The 21,664-nt window shown below is 45.1% G+C and overlaps 2 protein-coding genes across 18 annotated transcripts in view; one reads left to right on the forward strand and one right to left on the reverse strand.

Annotated features, from left to right (window-relative positions):
* ADD3 (adducin 3) overlaps positions 1-5,392 on the reverse strand; it is a 186,138-nt gene extending 180,746 nt beyond the window's left edge. For 12 of the 16 annotated variants that reach the window (XM_050958030.1, XM_050958023.1, XM_050958041.1 and 9 more), the window contains exon 1: positions 2,209-2,322. The gene's annotated coding sequence lies outside the window, so the exon portion shown is untranslated. Of the gene's footprint in view, positions 1-2,208; positions 2,323-5,284 lie in introns of those variants that run through there. The other 4 variants (XM_050958033.1, XM_050958022.1, XM_050958029.1 and 1 more) reach the window with 1 other exon arrangement.
* The window catches only part of LOC127053442 (zinc finger and SCAN domain-containing protein 29-like), an 881,068-nt gene that overhangs the window by 124,940 nt on the left and 734,464 nt on the right, over positions 1-21,664 (forward strand). The window lies entirely within an intron of this gene.

Raw genomic sequence — 21,664 nt, forward strand, 5'->3', positions numbered from 1 at the left:
ACAGAAATTTTAAGGTCTCTGTATCCATGCCATTGAAAAAGTTGCTGCTCAGTTTAAGTAATAAGAACTACTACTCACGTAGGTTTAGAAACGCTTCTCCTAGATACAGACCTAGAAGTTCTCCAAAGGTACCCATCTCTATAGTTATTTTCAAGATAATATTTTATAGTTTAAAGCAGGGGTTCTCAAACTGAGGGTCGGAACCCCTCAGGGGGTCAGGAGGTTATTACATAGGGGGTCGCGAGCTGTCAACCTCCACCCCAAACCCCACTTTGACTCCAGCAGTTATAATGGTGTTAAATAATAAAAATGTGTTCTTAATTTATGGGGAGGGGTCACACTCAGAGGCTTGCTATGTGAAAGGGGTCACCAAAGCCTCTCAAAATATTGAGACTACATTTTTTCCTGAACACAGATGACATTTTATTTAAATCCTAAACTTTTTTTTAGAACAGCATTGCAGTAAAGAGAGAAAGACACTTACATCGGCAGCTCCTGTCTGGGAAAACTCCCTCACTAAGCCCACGTCCAGACTAACCCGCGGCATCGGCGGGTTAAAATCGATTGCTCGGGGATCGATATATCGCGTCTAGTCTGGACGCGATGTATCGATCCCCGAGCGCGCTTACATCGATTCCGGAACTCCATCAACCCGAACGGAGTTCCGGAATCGACACGGAGAGCTGCGGACATCGATGCCGCGCCGTCTGGACGGGTGAGTACCTTGATTTTAGAAATTCGACTTCAGCTACGTTATTCACGTAGCTGAAGTTGCGTATCTAAAATTGATTTTAATACCCTAGTCTGGACGTGGCCTGAGATAAAGTACCACATTAGCCCTGTAGCACTCATATCTATGAAAGTAACAACTGCTTTTCAACCTCTAGCATATTACTCAGCCTAACAAAAATGGGCGAGGGACCGATGTGAATACCACTTTCCGAATATGGATGGAAAATGATTCATTCACACCTATGAAAGTGATGGCTAGGGCCCATGGGCAACCACTAGGTTCTTATACTTACAAGGTGCCTCAATGGAAGCAATAGAACGAGCAAAGGTTTTACAATTACAAAGAGTGCAAGGGAACTTAGATCAGTCAATTCATAGTGATATGCTCTTTTCCCTTAATACTATTGGCATCAAGTAATCCCTTCAGTCCACTTATTTACACAGCCCCAAGCCCAACAGCCCCAGCAGGGTGCACATACACATGTAAACACAACATGCTTGCATACGATCTATCCAAACATAATACTCAATTGGGAAGAAACAGGAGGGAAACAGAGTTTAGATTATTTTATAAAGGAACGCAAAGGAAGCTTGTTAGGTATGTTTCAGACATTTAGATACCTCCTTTTTATTTAGGATTTCCTCATTCAAATTGCAACATCCTGCAACAGCCCCAGAAACAATCCCACTCACCCCAGGATGAATACCCACAAACAAACCATCCTTGTTCATATTAATTTAAAACCAAGTGGGGTTGTGAGCCAATGTTTTGAACTAAATTTTGAGGAGCCATAAAGCCCCACTTCTCTCCTCTCCCCCCTCCAAAAGACATCCTTCTCACCCAAGCAGCCACCCCAACAAAAAACAAAATACACCCAGGACACACAGGCCAGCTGGATTTTAGCAGCTCCCAGGGCTGAATGATGGAGAAGACACAGGAAGCGTTTGACTCATACCCTCGTTAAGGGGATTTCCACATGCGATGCCCAATAAATCGCACCTCACCGGTTCACACAGTGAACCCCCCCCCCCCCGAGCCCTGCTGATTTCCCAGGCAAACACTCCATAGAGCTAACTGGGGGGGAAGCATCTCTGACGTGGTGGGATGTACCGATGTGAGCGCCTCTCTAGGCGACCCCTTGAAACGCTCCCCCGAGCCCCACAGGCTTCCCAGGCAACCCCCGCAGCTCCACAGAGCATGGGCACGGCGTGCCCCACGTGGGGCGTGTAACAATGTGAACGCCCCCCGCAGACGGGGGAGGGATAAGCACGGGGCGGTGATAGTGATGCAGCAGCAGCAGCCCTCACCCCCACCCCCGCTACCCCCTCCCAGCGGCGGGAGCAGCCCCCCGGGGAAATACGTGTATGCGCTGGGGGCGGGGAGGGTTACATGGCGCCCCGGCCGGCCCGCCCAGCGGGGGGGAGGGTCTTGACTCACCCCCCAGAACCAGGGGGAGGAGAGAGACGTTTGTTTACCTCAGGAGCGAGCGCGCCTTTGTGCGTCCCCCGCCGCTGCTCGGCTACGGCGCACCTCGCGGGCGGGGCGGGGCGGCTCGGCTCCGGATGTGGCAGGAAGGGACACCTGGGCTCCTCCCCCCGCAGCCCGCGCTGGCGGCTCCCTATCTGGCAGCGGCCCCACCCCCATTGGCTCGCTCGCCGCCCCTCCCCCCCGCAGCGGGCGCCGCCAACGTTCGGCTCAGTTTGAATCTCCCGACTCAGCGCCACGGGCCGGGCTGGGGAGGAGGGGCGTGTAGGAGCGCGGGGGGGCCCGCAGGGGCTGTCTGTTGTCGGCCGGGGCGGGGGAGCAGGGAGGCGGGGGCTCTGCAATGACGCAGCCTGCGGGGCGGGGCTGCTCCGCCCCTCTCTCCCGCCTCTCCTCCCCCCCCCCCGGCCCCTACCCAGCCCGTTCATTTTGACCCCTCACAGGCTTCCCCGCAGATCGCTGGGTTTTCGCCCGTCCACAACCTTGTGGCGAGCGGCTTCCTATGGGCCGCAAGTCCTCCCCTGAACCAGCTGCATTACCCCTGCCCCTCATTAATCCTACTCCTCCATTGCCCCACGCCCAGGCCCTCCAGCTCCCGTGCATTGCCCCAGCCCCTCCACCACAATTAATTCTTACCTCTCCAGCCCCTGCATTGACCTTACCACCAGTTAACTCCTGCTCCTCCGTCCCCCGCGCCTTCCACCCCATGCATTGCCCTTACCACCAGTTAATTCCTGCTCCTCCGTCCCCCCAGGCTCTCCAGCCCCTGCATTGCCCTTACCACCAGTTAACTCCTGCTCCTCCATCGCCCCCCCGCCTTCCACCCCATGCATTGCCCTTACCACCAGTTAATTCCTGCTCCTCCGTCCCCCCCGCCTTCCACCCCATGCATTGCCCTTACCACCAGTTAATTCCTGCTCCTCCATCGCCCCCCCGCCTTCCACCCCATGCATTGCCCTTACCACCAGTTAATTCCTGCTCCTCCGTCCCCCCCGCCTTCCACCCCATGCATTGCCCTTACCACCAGTTAATTCCTGCTCCTCCATCGCCCCCCCGCCTTCCACCCCATGCATTCCCTTACCACCAGTTAATTCCTGCTCCTCCGTCCCCCCAGGCTCTCCAGCCCCTGCATTGCCCTTACCACCAGTTAATTCCTGGTCCTCCGTCGCCCCCCCCCCCGCCTTCCACGCCATGCATTGCCCTTACCACCAGTTAACTCCTGCTCCTCCATCGCCCCCCCGCCTTCCACCCCATGCATTGCCCTTACCACCAGTTAATTCCTGCTCCTCCATCGCCCCCCCCCGCATTACCCTTACCACCAGTTAATTCCTGCTCCTCCATCGCCCCAGGCTCTCCAGCCCCTGCATTGCCCTTACCACCAGTTAATTCCTACTCCTCCATCGCCCCCCCCCGGCCCTCTCAGGCCCTCCACCCCATGCATTGCTCCTCCAGTCTCCGCATTGCCCCAACCCCTACATTGCTCCTCCAGCCCACCCCCCAGCACCGGCATTCCCCCAATCCCTCCACCACCTACACTGTTCTTCCTGCCCTCCAGTTCCTGCATTGCCTGAACCCCTCTACGCCTGCATTGTCCCCCCAGCCCCTGCATTGCCTGAACCCCTCCATGTCTGCATTGCACCCCGAGCCTCTGCATTGCCTGAACCCCTCCACCCCTGCTTTTCCTCCCCAGCTCCTGCATTGCCTGAACCTTTTCACCCCTGCAGTGCCCCTATGCCCCAATTAATTCTTGCCTTTCCCTTGCCCTACCACCAGTTAATTCCTACCCCTCTATTGCCCCTCCATTACCCATACCACTCACTTAATTCCATTGCCCCTGTCAATTTCCTACCCCTCCACTCCCCATGGCCTTGCAGCTAATCCCACCCAGTTAATTCCTAACCCTCCCTCCCCCTGCAACCCTTGCAGTTACTCCGACCCAATTAATTCCTACCCCTCATTGCACACCGCCTTCAATTACCCCAACCCATTTTATTCCTACCGTTTACTCCATGCCCCCTAAAAACTCCACTGTTAACCCGTTTTCCCCACACACAACTCAGTTCCTCAATCCAGCTTTCACTCTGCCGTCAATTCCCTTAATTTCTCTCCGTTTCGCCGATTCACACTCTATCCCCGTATATTAAATCAATCCCCCCAGCCCATCTAATTTCATTTCCCCTATACAAACTTCATTTCCCGTCTCCAAATTCAACCCATTTGACCCAGACACCGTCCAGCCCCTGCCCACAATTCGAATGATTTCTCCAGGCACCTTTCTGCCTTCCCCCAAATTCAATCCATTTCTCCCCTGCGCCCTAAATAACGTTCGCAATTTTATTGCTCACACCCAGCGTACACACACATTGCACTCCATTTCCTCCATATACAACTCTTTCCATCTCCCCACTGCACAGCTACCACTCACACAGACACCGGCACACCCACACTTCCTTCCCCCAGCACTCACTACTCGCTCCATCCTTCCTCACAGGATGGTGCAAACTCCCCCAACCCTTTTGTATTTCGGGGGGTGGAGGAAAGCATAAGGCTTGTCCTGGCACGTCCCCGTTTCTCTTCTCTCTCCCCCCCCCCCGCCCCTCCGATTGCTGACCCTAAGATCTGGGAGTGTAGAGCTCAACTCCCCTTTATTCTCTCCTTCACCCCCAGATTATTTCAGAAAATTGAAAAAAAAATCAGCACATCCTTTTGATAGGACATGGAGATTTTGCCAGCCACATGATGGTATTATGTCGTTTGACTTGCCATGTTTGGCTCTGCGATCGGAGGAAAAAGCAGGATATTTCTCTCTCTATAAAAAGAAAAATCTCCGTCTTCCCAAATTCCTTGTTGCATGAAAGTTTATGCTGATTAACACAGCAAAAAGTGCTCTGAGGGCAGAAAAGGGGGAGTTGTCTCTCCAGCAGTTGAGAGACACAGGGAGAGCGGCAGAAAACAGCATGCGGCATAATCTATTTCAAATGTGTGTGAACAACCTTTCCCATCCCCCCTCCGTCCCACCTTTTACATATTTGTTTAAGACATGGATACAAGATTTGCTAGTGTACTTACCAAACGGCCGTCCTCGGCTTCCTGTTTGACCAATGTCCGTGTGTGTTTTTTCCTTCTCTAGGTGGGGATTCTGCAGTGCTGCACAGACACACTGCAGCAGCTCCAAAGCTGGAGGATAGTAAAGTGTGTTACTTACTAGAGAGGCTCTATATTACCACTAGGCGCTGGCGAAGCAAAGAAGCATTTTTCTTAAAGAGACATGATTCTCCTCTGCTCGCCTCCCACCCCCCTATCGTCTCTTCCCAAAATAGGGAAACAGTAGGAAGCTGGACTGGGAAAATGGCATAAACAGAGGAGGTCAAGGTTAATATTAAGTGAGTAATTGAGTAAAAGCTTGACCATGACTCAATGAAAAGCTGGAATTGCCTACTTTCAAAAGCAGCAAAGAGTCCTGTGGCACCTTACAGACTAACAGACGTTTTGGAGCATGAGCTTTCATGGGTGAATACCCACTTCGTGGGATGCTCTAAAACGTCTGTTAGTCTATAAGGTGCCACAGGACTCTTTGCTGCTTTTACAGATCCAGACTAACACGGCTACCTCTCTGCTACTTTCAAAAGAATCTTTGCTGCTCTTCAGATAAATGTTATAAACTGCCATATATGCTGCCTGAATATGTTCCTTGCCATCTTTACTTGTTAAATACTGTGTATGGGTAAAGAATAGTGACAGTGCAATGCAGTTCCAGGGAATAACAATAAACAATAATATGTAGCATCTTTCATATAAATGAATTGCCTTATGGATAGGGCCCTACCACATTCACAGTCCATTTTGATAAATTTCACAGTCATGAAACTTTAAAAATCTTAAATTTCACGGTTTCAGATATTTAAATCTGAAATATCACGATGTGGTGACGGGGGGTCCTGACCCAAAAGCAGGTTGTGGGGGGGTTGCAAGGCTATTGTAAGGGGGTTGCGGTATTGCTTACTTCCCTTACTTCTGCACTCCTGATGATGTTGGCGTTGCCTTCAGAACTGGGCGGCCAGAGAATAGCGGCAATTGGCCGGGAGCCCAGCTCTGAAGGCAGCAGCAGCAGCACAGAAGTAAGGGTGGCATCGCATGATATGATATTGTCACTCTCACTTCTGCATTGTTGCTTGTGGTGGTGCTATCTTCAGAGCTGGGCTCCCAGTCACAGGTCGCAGAGCTTTCTGCCTCGGGGAGGAGTTCCCGGATGTAACCCATATATGTAACCCATTCAGGGGAAGAGGAAGTCCTGTCCCTTCCCAGTCCAGCTGGGACTAGCAGCTGAAGCCCAGTGCATGGACAGAGCCCATGGCCAGGGCGCCCCAGCCCTGCCCCTCCCTGGCTCCAGGCACAGTGCTCAGGGGTTAAAGGACCCTTAGCTGTGGGGGGGGGGAATAACCATGGTGCCCCCCCACCAAGGCATCCTGGGCTCTTGCCCACATTGCCCACTCATAAGGCTGGCTTAGGGCCCCCAAAAGTGATGACCCCCCCATACTATGCCACCCATACTTCTGAGCTTCTGCTGGTGGCAGTGCTGCCTTCAGAGCTGGGCGCCTGGCTGGCAGCTGCCATTCTCTGGCTACTTAGCTCTGAAGGCAGCACAGAAGTAAGGGTCTCAATACTGCGCCCCCCCCCCCCCCTCAATAGCTAGATTTTATGATCTGTGACTCATTTTTCACAGTAGTGAATTTGGTAAGGCCTTACTTATGGACATAAGCAATTACAGATTTAATAATAAAAATAGTTAACTACGTAATATACGTGTGCTCTGCAATATGTTACAGTGTTTCTCAGACTTTTGGTACCAAAGTCTCACTTGTTGCCTTCCTAAACTGTGTCAGGGAAATCTCTGGGACCAGTAAGGAAGCTAGCACAGACCAGCACCGGTTCATGGACTAGTCTTTGAGAAACACTGTGTTACACAATAGTAAAGAGAGAAAGACATTAAGAGGCATAGCGAGAAAAGTTTTGAGATGAAATTTGAAATGAGATAGAGTTGATGAAGCTGAAAGACAGCCGAAGGCTGTTCCAAATGGAATGAGCTGCAGAGGAGAAGGCTCTGGCACCAAAAGTGGTGACATTATAGGGAGGCAGACAAAACAGACAGAGTGGTTAAATGTATGTGAATGTTTTCATTACAGAAAAGGCTCTGTAGTTGAAATGGTAATTTAGTCTTTACTATAACCCCATTTTCGGTCACTCATAACTTTCTCAAAATTCTAGTTTGGGGCTGAAATTGTCTATGATGTCTATCAAACTAAATTTTTGTTTTGTTTTGTTTTTTGAAAGTTTGAGCAATATCCACCAACCATTTTGAGCGGTGGAAAATATATACTCTTCATGTTTTAAAAAAATGAGTTTTTTTATATATGGGACATAAAAATACCTGCTCTTAAAGGCCTCATTCTTGCAAACATGCACAAGTGCCCCTTGCAATCAATGGGACATCTCAGGTATAAAATTACTCCCATACAAAACTGTAGGATGGAGGACAAAAACTTCTAATTTCACATGTGGCTAGATCCCGATGGGGTGCTAAGATGCTGCATTAATGGGGCAATGAATATATAGAGAGAAGTTTGAAACATGTTTAAAATAACTTTATATATTTAAAAATTAATATAAAACATTTACATATTTTAAAGTTACAAGCAATTAAAATCAACTTTTGGCATGGACTGTAAATATATAAATGTGTATACAATATAGAGCTCACCTGCTGTTCTGTATACTTTTGAAGTAGTGAGGGTTTTTGCATACTCAGAGTAACGCAGTGTAAAATTTGTGGAATTATGCAAAATAATATCACCGCATCTTGCACATTTATTTCCTCCCTTTTTATTTTGTCTTTAAAAATAAAATAAATCAGCTGAAAATTCCTATGTTCATAAAATATTAAAATTCCAACTTTGACCATGAAAAACTTGAGAAATGCAAAAGTTCAATCCTGGTTATGAGTATAAGGATGGTTTTATGATTAAAGCAGTGAGCTGGGAATCAGATTATATTACAGGCTGAGACCTAGACTTCCTGTGTGATCTTGATCAAGTCCTCCAGAACTGATTTTCAGAGGCATCCCTCTCACATATAGGCAGCCCCACAGCAGGGTTTTATCATTGTGGAGGTCCTTGCTTGGGTTTTTACTGTAGGACGAAATTGCATCTCTTGCGCATAAGATAGCTTCTGCAGTTATATTAGTTGGGGAACAAAGTTACAGGGATGACCAATGCTAATTATTCAGGACATAGGCTGATTATAAGCAGAGCCTAAGAAGAAACTTTCCCTGCATGGTATAGTATTTCACAGTTAGTTAATATTATGAAGGTTTTGCCCCTTCCATATAAGGATTTGTCATAGGGCAACACAGAATAGCTAAACTAGACTCATTCTAGTTTAGCAAGTTTCATGTTATGCAATGCATCCTTTGGGTGATGCAGTAAATAGAGATCTTTTATAGTTACCTCTGTCCAGTTGGAGGATAGAAGGGATGTATTATACCAGGAAAAATACTTGTTTAGGCTTTGTGTGAGAAATGCAACAGCTTGATCCAGAATAAAAGGAGCTGGTAATAGAGTCTTCCAGCCAGAAGTGATCTTCTTTAAGGTTCAGACTCAAAGTACAAAAACCTTGACAACTGAAACAAATCAAAACCATTGTAGACTGAGATAGCAGCATATCATCACAGAGTCCAGTGATAACATAGTCAGAAATAAGTACAGCTGTAAGACTTCCTTGGGAGTTAACTCCCATTTCTCTTTTCTTTTCTTTTTTTTTTTTTGCTGTCAGTGACATTCTTTCCTGGCACATTTTCTGTATTCAGCAAAATGTATTTAAAAAAATTCAAAAGGCAATTACAGTATTCACCTTTCTTAGGAATAATCTGCCATTTTATGTGGTGCTGAAACCCCTTCACGCTGTACAAGGCCATGTGTCTAATCAATGGACTTAGCTGAGCTATTCATTAGAAACTTGGCCAGGTCACATACATTTACTTCTCTGCTTTATGCCAAGCCAGTCTGGAGAGTGCTCCAGGAAAGGAGGAGGGAGTGGCATGGATCTCATGTTGAGTTCTTCATTCCCCATGGAGAGATAATCAGAGCATTACTCAGAGATTCATATAAAAAAAATTAGCACTTTAATGACCTACATGGCTTTTTGTAAAGAGTTACTTCAGCAAAGAGCTGGATAATTCCTCACACAGCTGTGGTGTAGGAGGCAGCTCAGGGGACATTCTTGCAGAATTACTCTAGTACAATTAAAAAGTAATTACTATCAGGTTTTTTGGGTGCTGTTTTTTTCCCAGTCAAGGGCATTGTGTCCTCAGTCCATCTCTTCTGTTTTCTGGTTTCTTTTGAAGTCATTACAGCTTCAACAGCCCTATGGCAAACTGTCAAACAGTAATGGTGCTGTGTGTTTTCTCTGCCCAAATGACCTCAACAGCTCTCCAAGCATGATCCCTCTCCTGACGTCATTACTAATGGTCGTATAAAGGCAGCCACCGTCAGGGGGATGTGAGAGGTGTCTCTCAGGTAAACACTGAGCTTCTACAAACCACTGCATGTTCTTTTAACAAAATCAGAATTACGTCTCCTGGATGCGGAGTACTAGACACCCAAGCACCAGCAATAGCTATAGCCAAGAAGTATACAACCACTATTGTCCAGTGTGAGATCTTGCCAGAGTGATCCATGCTTTTCTCACCTTGAGACCAGATTGCTGTGATGCGCTATGGATGGGCTCTGTGTGGAAGCCATTTAGAAATCACAGCTAGTGCTGCATTTGGTAGATCACTTATTAAATGAAGTTTCGCACTCAGAGCATATTACACACTGCTCTGGTTTCCAACAGCCTTCATGGTGGAATTCATGGTGCTAGGTTTAATTTATAAAATTAAATGGTTAAGGGCTTGGTTACTTGAGGGATTGCCTCTCTCCCCATCATACATTGCCACAGCTGAGATCTATGGCGTCTCCTTTATCTGGAGTCTTCTTAATTTAAAAGCAAGATAGTGGCTAGCAGGATATTTCTGGTGAAGGCCCTTTGACTCTGGAATTTGCTGCTCAAGCTCTTCCTTTCCCCGCTCTTGCAGAGCCCAGATTTCTTCCTGGGCTTTTGAGGAGACGGAGATGTGGTGAAGATAAATACACTAAGGACTGTGAGGGGTTCAGATACTACATTAATGGGGTCTATGTAAGTACCATAGAGAATTGATTTACTTTTTTTCAAATCAAGTCCTACGTGTTTCCTGTCAAACTTCTGTATAACAGGACACAAATGTACAAATCAATACTTCCACATTTCCTCCAAACCACAGACTCCTTCCTATGGATAAAGAGGACAGGAAGGATGCTCCCTTGCTTCCATTGTTGTCTATCAATTGCATTTTATAAATTTGAAACAGCTATTCTGTATTCTCTTCGAGCAAGAATATAGCATTCTACCTCTACAGTGCTTCCCATGCCTCCTGTCTTAATTAGGATCTGATTTACACTGGTGTAAATGAGGAGCAATCCTTCTGATGTCAAAAAGAGTTATACTGGTGTAACATCAGTATGAGCAGAATTAGAAACAGACCCATAGAAAGTAAAATACCAAGATTGGAAAAAAAAATCAAGTCTGTGTCTTTCTCAAAGCAGTACCACTAGTTCACAGCACTGGCCCAGAAAAGTAGTATCTCAGATCATATAAGAAAAACATAGTTCTCATTTCCTCTTTGTCCCTTCAGGGCAGGAGAGAACATCCTGTTGTTCTAATAATGCGAGCAAAATAGTAGTTGTTTTTGGCAAAAAAAATTCATTTTTAAAGTACATTTTCTAAAGGCAACTCTAATCCTGGATTCAGATTATTCAATAAATGTATTAGGAGCACAATACTTCTTTTTGAATCCAGGAATCCACACTGATGAACACAGCACATGTAAACTCAATCAAAAGTTCGTATCAGTTCAACAGTAAACCATTTTAGCAGTTATCTATCGAAAAAGATCTATGATTCTGAACAAAGGCAACACCCACAATAAGGGTGTGCCATATTTAGTACTGCACCTGGGGAGCAGGGTGCCCGTGGGAAGTCTATAATGCAAAAGGTCATGAGCAGGGCAGTGGAATGTATGTTGATTAAGTGGCTCTATGAGGAGGTTCATACCAGCATGCTTGTATTGGAGTTTGCTGTAAATTAATCCTGCCTCCTCTAGAAACTCAACATAGGAGACAGCTGAAATCACCATCTGCCTTCTGTAGCGGTAAGACTCCCCTCTAGGGAGATTTAGGATGGAAGAATCCCATGCACTGCTACAGAGGAGGGACCGAGCGGCTAGGCAGCGGTTCTGCTGAAAAAGACCTAGGGGTTACGGTGGATGAGAAGCTGGATATGAGTCTACAATGTGCTCTTGTTGCCAAGAAGGCTAACGGCATTTTGGGCTGTATAAGTAGGGGCATTACCAGTAGATTGAGGGACGTGATCATTCCCCTCTATTCGACATTGGTGAGGCCTCATCTGGAGTACTGTGTCCAGTTTTGGGCCCCAAACTACAAGAAGGATGTGGAAAAATGGAAAGAGTCCAGCGGAGGGCAACAAAAATGATTAGGGGGCTGGAACACATGCCTTATGAGGAGAGGCTGAAGGAACTGGGATTGTTTAGTCTGTAGAAGAGAAGAATGAGGGGGGATTTGATAGCTGCTTTCAACTACCTGAAAGGGGGTTCCAAAGAGGATGGATCTAGACTGTTCTCAGTGGTACCAGATGACAGAACAAGGAGCAATGGTCTCAAGTTGCAGTAGAGGAGGTTTAGGTTGGATATTAGGAAAAACTTTTTCACTAGGTGGGTGGTGAAGCACTGGAATGGGTTACCTAGGGAGGTGGTGGAATCTCCTTCTTTGGAGGTTTTTAAGGTCAGGCTTGACAAAGCCCTGGCTGGGATGATTTAGTTGGGGATTGTTCCTGCTTTGAGCAGGGTATTGAACTAGATGACCTCCTGAGGTCCCTTCTAACCCTGATATTCTATGATTCTAGTGCAGTCAGGTTTGCTAACTCTGGAATAGGGCTGTCAAGCGATTGAAAAGATTAATAGTGATTTATTGTGTGATTAAAAAATTAATCGTGATTAATTGCGCTCTTGAACAACAATGGAATACCATTTATTTAATTATTTTTGGATGTTTTCTACATTTTCAAATATATTGATTTCAATTGCAGCACAGAATACAAAGAGTAAGGTGCTCACTTTATATTTATTTTTTATTACAAATATTTTCACAGTAAAAACCTCAAGAAATAGTATTTTTCAATTCACCTAATACAAGTACAGTAGTGCAATCTCTTTGTCATGAAAGTTGAACTTACAAATGTAGAATTATGTACAAAAAAAAAACTACATTCAAAAAGAAAAGGATGTAAAACTGTAGAGCCTACCAGTCCACTCAGTCCTACTTCAGCCAATCACTCAGACAAACAAGTTTGGTTACATTTTGCAGGAGATAATGCTGCCTGCTGCTTATTTACAATGTCACCTGAAAGTGAGAACAGGCGTTTATATGTCACGGTTATAACCAGCATCACAAGATATTTATGTGTCAGATGCGCTAAAGATTCATATGCCCTTCATGCTTCAACCACCATTCCAGATGACATGTGTCCATGCTGATGACGGGTTTTGCTCATTAATGAGCCAAAACAGAGCGGACTGACGTATGTTCATTTTCATCTGAGTCAGATGCCACTGGCAGGTTGATTTTCTCTTTTTTTTGGTGATTTGGGTTCAGTAGTTTCTGCATCGGAGTGTTGTTCTTTTAAGATTTCTGAAAGCATGCTCCACACTCCATCCCGATCAGATTTTGAAAGGCACTTCAGATTCTTAAGCCTTGGGTTGGGTGTTGTAGCTATTTTTAGAAATCTCACATTGGTACCTTCTTTGTGTTTTGTCAAATCTGCCGTGAAAGTGTTCTTAAAATAAACATGTTGAATCATTGTCTGAGACTACTATAACATGACATATATGGCAGAATGTGGGTAAAACAGAGTAGGAGACATACAATTCTCCCCCAAGGAGTTCAGTCACAAATTTAACTAATGCTCTATTTTTTTTAACAAGCATCATCAGCATGGAAGCATGTCCTCTGGAATGTTGACTGAAGCATGAAGGGGCACAGGAATGTTTAGCACAGGGGTCCTCAAAGCAGTGCCCACAGGGGCCATGGCCCACGTCCTGGCCCCTGAATTTCGGTGGGGACGCCTCTCGATGACGTCGCTTGTCGACGGCAAGCGATGTCATCCGGAGGCATCGCCGCCGAAATGCCGCTGAAATTTGGTGGCATTTCGGTGGGTGCTCCACCGCTGCAGTGGTTCTTTGGCTGGTGCCCACCAGCCAAAAAGGTTGGGGACCACTGGTTTAGCATGTCTGACATGTAAATATCTTGCAAAGCCGGCTACAAAAGTACCATGTGAACGCCTGTTCTCACTTTCTGGTGACATTGTAAATAAGAAGCAGGTACCAGTATCTCCCGTAAATGTAAACAAACTTGTTTGTCTTAGCGATTGGCTGAACAAGAAGTAGGACTGAGTGGACTTGTAGGCGCTAAAGTTTTACATTTTTTTTTGAGTGCAGTTATGTAACAAAAAAAAAGCTGCATTTGTAAATTACACTTTCACAATTAAAAGATTGCACTACAGTACTTGTATGAGGTACAAGTTTTGAACTGAAAAATATTATTTCTTTTGTTTATCATTTTACTGTGCAAATATCTGTAGTTAAAAATAATATAAAGTGAGCACTGCACACTTTGTATTCTGTGTTGTAATAGAAATCAACACATTTGAAAATGTAGAAAAACATCCAAAAATATTTAATAAAGTTCAATTGGTATTTTATTGTTTAACAGTGAGATTAATCACAATTAATTGTTTTAATCATGATTAATATTTTTGAGTTAACTGCATGAGTTAACTGTAACTAATTGACAGCCCTTCTCTGGGTACACCACACTGCACAAACTTTGCTGAGCTTAGAGCATAAATTTAAGCACAAGGCCCTATGGATAAGCTAATTCTTATTATCTTTGATGTATCACTTGAAGGTTATATACAGAGATAAAATCAGCACTGACATCTATTGGTTTTTTGTCACTGATAAAAATAAGTATTGCAAAATGCTTTCAAAAATAGATGTATTGCCTAAAATGTTATTTTCACAGTGAAGAAAAGTTTTGCTTCTTTTTTGTCATTAAGACAATATATAACCGTGTTTTGCTCCAATGAGACGTAATGCTTGACTTCAGATTCTGCACATATAACTCAAATGCTACTCTTAGAGTCCATTTGAAGCAAGTAAAATTCCAGCCCATATTTTAGCATGATTTCCAATGACAAGAGTCAACAATTTTTAGAGATATTAAGTCCTTTGTTCTTTGGAGGCTAACAAACAGGTAATGTACCATAGAAAGAGCTGCAGTTTCCTTTACAATCTACTAATCACAGCCTAGGATCATTAGCTCATCACAGTTTCAAGAGCCCTATATCTCCAGACAGACTTTTGATGGGTTTAAGTGAGTTTGTGTCCAGTGACTGTCAATGTCAGGGGTGAATTCCTTCTCAGCTAGTTAGAGTTCAAATCTGTACCGCCAAAGTCAGATTTATCATTAAAATTCTATGAGGTGCAGGATCAGACCAATAGGTCTCAGTCTTGCTAGGTGCCAAGCACCCTGGCTGCGTCACAGCAATAACTTAAGCATGTGCTCAGATTAATATAGGTCCAGATGTTAGGAGTCACTGAGCACATACTCAGATAACCATCCAAAGTCATTCTCAGGAAGTCAATGGGAGTGATCACATACTTGCACTTAACTTTTTTACTGAATTAGAGCCAGAGCATTCAGCATTTTGAAGGATCAAGCAAACAATGACTAACTTTTAAGTGATGTTGGGATCTCCTTGAGTGACGTCTTCATTTTGCTCTCTGGCAGTAGGAAGAGGAGAATAACGTGGCCACAAACAGGCGATTTAAGGGGCTGGGAGAGGGAAACTCCAGCGGAGCAGATCAATGGTTAAGGTGTATGTGTGCATGCTTGCAGTTAAAATGCTTTGCTCTGCTTTGTCCAACAAGTCCAAGTAATTTTTAAAAATGTGTTGTAACCATGCTCAGACTTAGTCCTTTCCCTCATTGAAAGTAGAAAACAGTGATCCTAATCCAGCTCCAAAGATGCCGTAACTCAAATGAGCTGCACAGCTCCCATTTGGAGGAGACACATAAATCTACCCACCAGAAATAACTGACGCAGCCATTTAACTGAGCAGAATACATAAGACATGGGCGGCGGAGGGGGAGGAGGGAATTAAACACCTCCCATAACAATAATTACAGTATTAAACTGAATAATTTGTATGCTACAAAACATCTGACAAAAGTTTAAAAAAAACCATAATTTCAATGTAGTGGGGGAGGTGGCAAAAATGTACAGAGAAACAAACACTGATTTTTGCAGGAAAATCCAGAATTTCCTGATGTTTATCTAAAGAAGGGAGGTGAAGAGATAGTAAATATTGGTATAGTTCCATTGATTTTAAGGGAACTACAGTGATTGACATCAGCAAGCATCTGGCCTGTTATAGTTTTGCAACCTAAGGTAATAACTGGAGATAAACCAATCTCCTAGAACTGGAAAGGACTTTGAGAGGTCATTGAGTCCAGCCCCCTGCCTTCACCAGCAGGACCAATTTTTGCCCCAGATCCCTAGGTGGCCACCTCAAGGATTGAACTTGCAACTCTGGGTTTAGCAGGTCAATGCTCAAAATACTGAGCTATCCTTCCCTCCAATCTAGCTAGAAAAATGTTTAGGTCCTAGATTAAAATAGAAAATGTGCATATATTTACTGTCGATTTGATTAGTGATAAAGGTCGAGCTAGTGGATACTTAGCAGGCTTCAAAAGAAGCTTGTCTTTGATAATCTGAGGTGGGAATCTTGGTTCTACTAAAGCCAATAGCAAAACTCCCATTCATTTCACTGTGGCCAGGGTTTCACCCTCAGTTTCCACAAACAGGAATGGACTGGCATGAATATATGCAACATGTCACATAAATCCGTGAGTATTGTGTATATATATTTACATACACACCATTGTTTTGTTTGCTTGCTTACTTCACAGAGATTCTTTGATCATGAATGCTTGTTTCCCAAGAGGTGATGACCTTATTTTTCTCAGCGGGAAAGTGAATTTTATTGTGGCTTTGTTGCATGTATCCACAGGATTATCAATCAGCCAGTTAGAACCTGTCTATTTGTGTACCTTTGTTTAAATTGTTCTCCTTCCTTCTACACTTGCACTTATCAATATTTAAACATTTAAGTCTGGATTCAGTGTTACTTAAGCATGTGCCTAACTTAAAGGATGTGAGTAGCCTCAATGGGATTTCAGTACCTTGCTGAACTGGGACCTGGGTATTGATCCTGGTGCCAAAAGTGTGAAGTAGGGTGACACCAAATGGTACTGTACAAGACTGCAGTTTATGCTGCCAGTCCTTAGAACAGAAATTAGATAGCGTTGTGAAGAGACGTTAGGCTTCAGTAGCTCAAAGGTGAAAGTAAGCTGGTACAGTCCGGTACGGTGTACCGGCAAGAGCCAGTACACCGTGCCGGACCGCACCGGCTTCCGCGGCAGGGATTTTAAGGGCTCTGGGCTCCCTGCCACAGTGGGCAGCCCAGAGCCCTTTAAATCCTGCCCGCGGCTCAGGCAGCTGGGTTGGGGCCGGATTTAAAGGGCTCAGAGCTCCTGCAGCTGCGGGCAGCCCAGAGCCCTTTGAATCCCGCCTGTGGCTCTGGCAGCTAGAGCTGTGGGGGGGATTTAAAGGGCCCAGAGCTCTGTGGTGGCCGGAGCCCCGATCCCTTTAATTTGTCCCTGAGCTCCGGGGGCTCCTAGCCACCTCTTCAGCTGGAAGCCCTGGGTTGATTTAAAGAACCTGGGGCTCCCAGCCACAGCCGTGCCCCAGGGCCTTTAAATCTTGAGAGGCACCGCCTCTTCCAGTTAAAGCCACACCTCTTCTGGATGAGGCCACGCCCCCCTCAGGACTGCCGCAGTACCCGTAAGTCCTGTAAGTTACTTTCACCCCTGCAGTAGCTACACAAATACAACTAAGAACGTACAGCAGGACACAAATGTGAAGTGACATAAGAAACATGCAGTGGGTTTTCAGTGGGGACAGGAAAATTGGAGTAAGTTTGGATTTTTACAGCTGGTCCCTTATCTATAATGAGCCAACCCAGAACCCCAGATCCAAACTCCTTCCTGAACTTTCAGAAAGGCTAGATCTGATTCCAGATCCAGACTTGCAGCTCAGCTTCATCTTTGCATTTTAGGGACTTTGCACACTTCTGATGTAAGGAGGGGTCACGCTCACCTCAGGGAAGTTCTGGTTGGTTTCCTCCCCCTTGACAACAACAGAATAGTGTAAAGCAGGCAGGATGCACGCAGCAAAGGGGCTTTTAGTCCACTGGGAATTTTTGAATGTCTGCCTGATACTCTTAATCTAGAACTGGTTTTTCCAGCCACACCTGGTATCTGAAGAAGCATTTCTGCTGCTCACAACAAACTGCATTTCTGGGTAGAAAAACTGCTTAGTATCTCTCAGCTGCACTTCACTCTATACCAAGTTATGAGGTTCAAAGAGATTGCTCAGGTGTTCTGGAATGCTAGCTTGGATTGTGTGCCGTAGAATAATATTGCTATGGTAGAATAATGGGAAAGCAGAAAGGGACTGCATTTCCCCCCTCACACCCCCCCCCAGTAAATTCTTTGTGTAACAGGGCCCCTAATCCCATCAGGCACGCAGCCATTTCTAGCGGTTCTACTCCATCTCTGCGGAGGCCCTTCCAATTGGTGCAGTGGCCACTCTAAGGGAGAGGAGGGCAGGCTGAAGGAGGGAGAGGCAGAAGTGGGGACAGGAGTAGGCCTGGGTGGGGAGGTCCTGTGTCCTAGTAATTCTGTATCCCTGCAGTGTCCCATAGGAACCACTGGGACACGGGCATAAGTTTGCTCAACTCTTAAGGCTGCCCTCACCTGCACAGTTTGCCCCAATAGCACCCTTTTCCCCTAGAGGAACTGCCCTTTTTTCCTTCACCAGCACAGCGATGAATCTGCTTCATGGTCTGCCGCCAATGGAAATGATTCTCCTCTCACTTTCACCAGTGCAACTCCTTTGACATTTTAATAGAGCAACTCCTGATTTACACCCATGTGAATGGAGTAGGGTGACCTGACGTCCCGATTTTATCAGGACTGTTCCGATATTTATTTGTTCGTCCCATGTCCCGACCAATGTTTGGTCGGGACGCGAATTGCCCCGATATTTTGCCCTCCGGCGCACAGGTGGAGGAGGCTCGAGCTCCCACACCCTAACTCCACCCTGGCCCCACCCCAACTCCGCCCCTCCCTCCCCCATTGGATCCCTCACCAAATCCCTGCCCTGGCCCCACCTCTTCCCCAAGCATGGCATTCCCTCTCCTCATCCGTCCCTCCTAGGCTTGCGCTAATCAGCTGTATGGTGACTCAAACGCTGGAGGGAGAGGGGAGAAGCAGGACGCAGCAGCCAGCTCAGGGGAGATGGAGGCAGAGTGAAGGCGAGCTAGTGTGGGGGGAGAAGGGGTGGGGCGTGGAGCTGCCGGTGGGTGCTCAGCCCTCACCAATTTTTCCTATGCTCCGGCGGCTCTTGGTGGGTTTTTTTTTCTTTTGTTTTTTCCTCCGCCGCCGGCTCTTGGTTTTTGTTGCTTCACCGGCAACCCCCCCTCACTGTGTCCCGATATTTCACGTCTCTCATCTGGTCGCCCTAGAATGGAGAATCAGGACCTATGTACACAAAGGTGATTACTCGTATTTCAGTACATGGACACTTCACCTATGACATTGTTATCAGTGGTTCAAAACATGCTAGCAAAAGTATTTCCATGCTATGCAACCAGATGCCTAGCAAACACATTCAGCTGCAGATATGATGCTCATTCTCAAATTTACAGTGGTACTGGAATGATAGCTTTGAACTGAAAAACTGGAATAGGTGTGGGAAACTTGGATTCTATTTCTACCTCTGTCACAGACTTCCTATGTGACCATAGGCAAATCATTTAGCTAAAACTTGTCCACTGACTTGGGTGCACATTCTGAGACACCTATGTGCTGATTTTCAGAGGTACTGAGCATCTGATGCCCGCACTGATTTAATATAAAGAAAAACTTTCAAGTCGTAATGCAGTACCTGATACTCTTGTCTGACACTTCTTGTACTCTTCTGTCCCATTATCCTGCACTAGATTTGGATGTTATGATTGATTTGTCATTGATTTTTCTAAACATTTATGATGCCTCAGTTTTCTTTAAAAGCTCCCTAGCAGTCAATCCTAAAAACTGTGTTCTCATAGCTGTTTTTCTTTGTATGTGGCTTTCATTTGTGTCAGTCAAAGAGGTTTTGTTGACACAGGCCTGAAAAGCTACCATACATGCCATGAGATGTCAGAGAAAATAGCTTGAAATTGATGTCTTGGTCCCTAACAAGTCTTTGCTAATGTGTTAACAAGTCTTGCCAAGATCTAGTAATTCCCCTATAACCATTTGCTACATTCCACAGAGGCCATAAAGAAAAATAGGTAAGGGGGACCTTATGGAGGAATTAAAATATGAATCCACTACTGCACAGAAACACTTGGACTTGTTAAACTTTAAAACACATGCCCTAATGGGCATCCAAATTTTAGTGCATTGGGCATTGGTGCATTTATCTTTCAAAATGTCTCCAATCAGAAGAGGAAAAAAAATTGAAAAAAAATTGTAATACAATTTTGCTAAATGAAAAAACAGCCTCCATGACTAATTACACAAACATTTTTGTAGAAGAGAGTATTGTGTAGTCACTATGCTGTTCCTTTCACTATCATCACAGCCTGAGGGTATTTACATGTGAGAAGAAAGAGCATCAAAATTAAACTCTCAGGAAAAAAATATTATAAATACTAATTAAATTTCCCATCTTTCAACTATAATGCTATCCAGCTGAGGGAGTGCCCATACTAGGATGAACTTTTAAAACAGTAGATTACATGCTTTAGTTTAACTAACACATTTCAGAATTCTAGTGTAGAGAGGGCAGTTGTATTTAAACAAATATTCCCTGCTTGAGGTAAACCTTTATAAAAATGCACCTTTTATGCTAGAGCAGTGGTCCCCAACCTTTTTCATTAGGTGAGCGCCAGACAACGAGCCACAGAGGACAGTGGTGGCAGATGAGCATCCGTCAAAATGCTGCTGACAAGCAGCATCATCCAGAGGTGTCGCCACCGAAATGCTGTCAAATTTTGGTGGCATTTCAGCGGATGCTCATCCGCTGGCCAGTACGGGGATGCACTTAGACGCCCCGGTGGGCACCATGGCACCCGTAGGCACCACGTTAGGAACCCCAGTGCTAGAATGATAAGGCTTTCAGGATGAAATGTTCAAAAGCACTCAGATTTGGCATAGCTCTGCTCTCATTGAAGTCAATGGGAGTTTTACCATTAACTTCAGTGTGAGCAGAGAGTTAGGTCAATGCTTGCTGAGTGCTTTTGAATATCCTACCATCAGGCAAATAAACATCTTTATTTTTAAACCTTCTTCTGGAGAAATAAGGCAGAAGGGATGACATTAGTGACACCACCAGTACAGAAATTCAACAGAGACTAAAAATAGAGTTTCATTTCTGCTTTAATAATCAAAGAAAATGTTAATAATACAGGGGTTCTCAAATTTCATTGTAGAGTGGACCACATCCTAATAATGGCATTCTCTTGAATCATATTCTCTCCCATTTACCATCACATAACATTCCTGTGGCAACTACAGCCATCACTTACATAGAAATGTAGTAGTAGGAAAGAACAGACTATGTTGTATCAGAATGTCATTCCTTGCAGTTAAGAAAGCTAAGTAAGCTGGGGAAAGGCGGGCTTGGTGAAACTTCCATTAAGTGGATACACGATTGGTTAAACCACTGCAAACAAAAAGTAACTATTAATGGAATGATGTCAGATTGGAAGGAGGTCTCAAGTGGGCTTCCACAAGGATCTGTTCTGGGCCTAGTGTTAACATCTCTTTATTAATGACCTGGATGTAGGAATAGAGAGCATACTGATCAAATTTGCAGATGACAAAGCTGGGGGAGTTGCTAACGCTTTGGAGGATAGAACTAAAATTCAGAGGAATCTTGATAATTTTGGAGAACTGGATTATAGTCAACAAAATGAAATTCAACAAAGACAAATGTGAATTGCTACACTTAGGGAAGAAAAACCAAATGCACTAATACAGAATGCCTTGGCAGCAGCACTGCTGAGAAGGATCTGGGAGATGTAGTGGATTACAGCCTCAACAGGAATCAGATATGTGATGCTGATGCA

This window comes from Gopherus flavomarginatus, chromosome 6, assembly GCF_025201925.1.
Source record: "Gopherus flavomarginatus isolate rGopFla2 chromosome 6, rGopFla2.mat.asm, whole genome shotgun sequence".
Classification (NCBI taxonomy): domain Eukaryota; kingdom Metazoa; phylum Chordata; order Testudines; family Testudinidae; genus Gopherus; species Gopherus flavomarginatus.